Genomic DNA, 4518 nt, shown 5'->3' with positions numbered 1-4518 from the left:
CTTTCTCTTTTTCCTTCCCCCTCCACTAGTTGAAGTTGTCTCCTCCCAAATTAGGTAGCTAGGTAGATGTAGGATTTAGTTAAGTGACCTATTTGCCCCCTAACTAGATCTATATTTGTCAAGAAGAGCTTTGTGCACTTTTGATCTCCCTACAACATCATCTCCACCGTGTGCTCGATCTCGATCGAGATAGAGGTGATGAAAATTTCATGCTTTTGCAAAATGGAAATGTGTTTATGTGTGTGTGATATGTTTGTGGAAATTGTGTGTGTGGCATGAGTTGACGCCGCCAAATTGTGCTGTTGAGTTACCTATGTTTTGCCGAAATGTCGATTTATTTCCGTTTCGGCGAATTCCGGGCAAACTCTAGATCCATATATGTCCTATTTTTAGGGAAGGTCATGCCAATTTTTTTTATGACTTTGATGCATGCATGCATTTTTATAATCAATTTGTTTATTATTACCGTGCAGAGTTGACGATGGTCAGTTGAACGATGGTGGACAGGTGGTTGCGGTCGGCGGTGCAGGACATGAAAGAAAATAACCGGGCAGAGGTTTTATGTCCGTGTAAAAAATGCAAAGGAATACTTTGGCTCGACCCCCATGACGATGGTCGTGTCGAAGCGCACCTGCTCATGACTGGTTTCATGGATGGCTATACTCGGTGGATAATTGAGGATGAGGATGACGATGTTGAGGATGCCGACGGGGCAGGCAATGATGACACGGGGCAAGACGAAGAGATGATCGATAATGGCGGCGGGGAAGAGGCCGGACATGGCGGCGGAGAAGGGGTCGGACATGGCGGAGGAGAAGGGGCCGGACATGGCGGCGGAGAGAACGACATGGACTCCATGCAGCAGAGTTCGTCGGTACTAAGTTCAATTGTGCGGGACCCTCATGTTCAAGCATTGCTTCGCAAGGAGACGAGTACTGAGAGAGATGCTTCTAGAGAGGAGGCTAAGCTGGAGCAACTGGTGGTAGACTCGAACACTCCATTGTATGATGGTTGCAATCCTGAGGTGACCCGCTTGAGTTTCACGCTCCAACTCCTAAAGACGAAGGCTAAAAACAAATGGACCGACACTAGCCTCGATGAGCATCTCAAGTACCTAAAGGATGTTCTTCCCGCGGGTAATCTATGTCCTACTAGTGTTGATGAGGCCAAGAAGATCCTGTGCCCTCTTGATCTGCCACACGTTAGATACCATGCATGCATCAACGATTGCATAATTTATCGGAAGGAGCACGCGGAAAAAACAAGCTGTCCGGTGTGCAATGCTTCTCGATACAAGAAGGCCGGGAAGAAATGTCCCCAGAAAGTTGTATGGTACTTACCGATCACTCCCCGTCTCCAGAGGTATTTTGTAGATCCGAAGGAAGCAAAGCTAATGCGCTGGCACGCAGAGAGGAAGCCCGACGATGGAGATGATCCGAAGCTGAGACACATGAAGGATGGAAGCCAGTGGAGAGCGTTGAACAGCTTCTATCGGTATTTTGAATGTGATGCAAGGAACATCATGCTCGGCGCGTGTACCGATGGCATGAATCCGTTTGGCAACCAGAACACCAACCATAGCACATGACCCGTGTTTGTATGGATGTACAACCTCCCCCCCTGGTTGTGCATGAAATCGAAGTACATTCACATGAGCATGCTTATTCAAGGGCCGAAACAACCAGGAAATAATATTAATTTATATCTGGGGCTACTTCAAGAGGAGTTAGACACGTTATGGAAAACACCGGCAAAGACATGGGACGCCAGCAAAGGTGAGTATTTCAACATGAGAGCCGCGCTGATCACGACAGTGCAGGACTATCTCGGTTACGGATATGTGACAGGCCAGGTGTGCCATGGATATTGCGGATGCACGCGGTGCATGGATGATACGACGTCTCAGCAGCTAACGTCAAGGAAAGATGGCGGGTCTGGGAAAATCGTGTACATGGGGCATCGAAGATGGCTTGAACAGGACAACCTATGGAGAAACCGTGGAGATCTATTCAATGGTTACGCTGAGCATCGAGGACCTCCATGTAAGCGGAGCGGTGCCGAAATCGATGAGCTGTTGAAAAACTGGAAGGAGTGCCCCGCGCCGGGAAAGACGATGAGAAAGGCGCCGGAGCCGCTGCTGAAGGTATGGAAGACGAGGTCTGTGTTCTGGGACTTGGAGTACTGGCACAAACTCGATACACCTCATTGCCTTGATGAAATGCATATATGTAAGAATGTCCTTGAGAGCTTGCTCGCAACACTGATGAACATGCCGGATAAGACCAAGGATGGGCCGAAGGCAAGAAAAGACTTGCAAGATTTGAAAATCAGGGAAGATCTGCACATGCCGGCCCGTAAAATGTCAGACGAGACAGAGACGGAGACAGAGGCACGGGAGAAGAAGGTCAAGAAAATAAAGAAAGAGGATTATTGCCCCCCTTCTTGCTTCACCTTAAGTCAGGCTAAGATCAATCAATTCTTTAAGTGCCTTACCGGAGTCAAAGTTAGTTCCGGTTACTGTGGCAAGATAAGCAGATATCTAGACACGGACAAGAAAAGGTTCAGCGGGATGAAGTCTCATGACTGTCATGTGATGATGACGCAGATACTACCTGTTGCCCTTAGAGGGATAATGGACAAGCACGTCCGTGACACGCTTATTGGTCTCTGCAACTTTTTCGACGTCATCTCTCGAAAGTCGATCAGTGTGAAGCAGCTCCAAAGGCTACATGAAGAGATTGTTGTGATACTGAATGAGCTTGAGATGTACTTCCGCCCGCGTTCTTCGACGTGATGGTGCATCTGTGTGTCCATATTGTGGATGACATAATAGACCTGGGGCCGTCATTCCTGCACAACATGATGCCGTTTGAGAGGATGAATGGGATCATCAAAGGATTCGTTCGTAACATGTCCCGTCCGGATGGAAGCATCGTCCAGGGCTATTTGGCACAAGAGTGCATCTCTTTCTGTGAGAATTTTCTATATGGCGCAGACCAGCCGCCTGGTGCTAGTGTTGGTTTGCCCGTTAAGAAGCACGATGGGAGGCTCGAAGGAGATGGTCACTGCAACGGTCGCAGGGAACTGCACGTGGCATACTCAGATCGACGCAGCGACTTTGACAGAGAAAACTTGGTAGTGCTACAACACCTAGACGAGGTAGATCCTTTCGTGGCACTGCACAAAGAAATTATCGCAAAGAAGTATCGTGACCGGGGGGTATGCAGGACGGACGCCGAAGTTACTAGAGAGCACAACTCCACTTTCCTGCATTGGTTCAAAGAGCATATTATTGCTAATCCCTCGGAGGAGGGCTCTAAGGACGGATTGCTCATATACGCCTTAGCACATGGCCCCTCGCCCAACCTCGTAACCTATCAGGCATATGATATCAACGGATACACGTTCTACACGGAGGCAAAAGATATGGGCAGTGATGATCAGAACTCAGGGGTGACGATGGAATGCATGACCGGCGGCGACAACGGCACAACTGAACGATTTTATGGAAGGGTCGAGGAGATCTGGGAGCTTGACTACTCTGGACTGCACAACACGACGATGTTCCGTGTCAGATGGGCTAAGAATGTCGAAAGAGAAAGCCGGATGTTCACTACCATGACTATACCCGACGCCAAGAGCGCTACCGTGAACGCTATCGCAAAAAACGAGCCATGGGTACACGCTAAGCACGTGACACAATGCTTCTTCATAACTGACCCGCGCAATCCCAGCCGTGTTGTCTTGAGGAGAGGCAAAAGGAACATCATTGGAATGGATGGAGTCGCCAACGAGGAAGACTATGATCAGTACGGCAACCCAATGAGGGAAGATGACGATGATGATGAAGTATACGTCAAAAGAAGAATCAATACTACATTACCTAAGAAAAATTGTACTCCATGGAAAAGGCAAAGTCACAATGAGGGGCTCAATTATTCTTCGACGAACAAGAAGGGAAAGAAGCTGACTCAAAAACGAAAACGTCAGCACTGAGGAAACGTATGTTATGGGTCCAATGATGTGTAATATATATATATATATATATGTTCCTATTTTGTATACACACTTAGCCATTATTATGCATGGGTCCAATGATGTATAATATATATGTTCCTATTTTGCATACATATTTAACCGTCAAATGATGCAATATATATCGCCCTCCCTTCGTTCACTGCCCTCGGGAAATAAAAGTGGGATAAAATAAAGGAAAAGAAAAAGGAAAACTGGCAGTAGCGACGGTAGTAGCAGCGCGTTTTGCATAAACCGCTGCAGCTACTGAATTTAGTAGTAGCGCATTTTACCTAAACCGCTGCAGCTACTGATGTTAGTAGCAGCGCGTTTTGACGTAACGCGCTACTGCTACGTCCACTTAACCCAAAATTCTCACTCGCCCTGCTTCATCCCGCCATTTCCCCCCAAATCCCCACTCTCTCTCCCCCGTCGCACCGCCGCGCCCGACCCGGCGCCGGCGCTCGCCCCCGACTCCGCCGGCGCCGGCGCTAGCCCCCGACC

The 4518-nt window shown here is 48.4% G+C and overlaps 1 protein-coding gene across 1 annotated transcript in view; it reads left to right on the top strand.

The window, feature by feature from the left end:
* Positions 1-4518, top strand: part of LOC119335318 (probable peroxygenase 5) — a 13038-nt gene that overhangs the window by 955 nt on the left and 7565 nt on the right. The gene's annotated exons all lie outside the window — the stretch shown is intronic.

Source organism: Triticum dicoccoides, chromosome 7B (assembly GCF_002162155.2).
Source record: "Triticum dicoccoides isolate Atlit2015 ecotype Zavitan chromosome 7B, WEW_v2.0, whole genome shotgun sequence".
In the NCBI taxonomy this organism is placed as follows: Eukaryota; Viridiplantae; Streptophyta; class Magnoliopsida; order Poales; family Poaceae; genus Triticum; species Triticum dicoccoides.
This window is presented reverse-complemented; position numbering and strand designations above follow the sequence as displayed.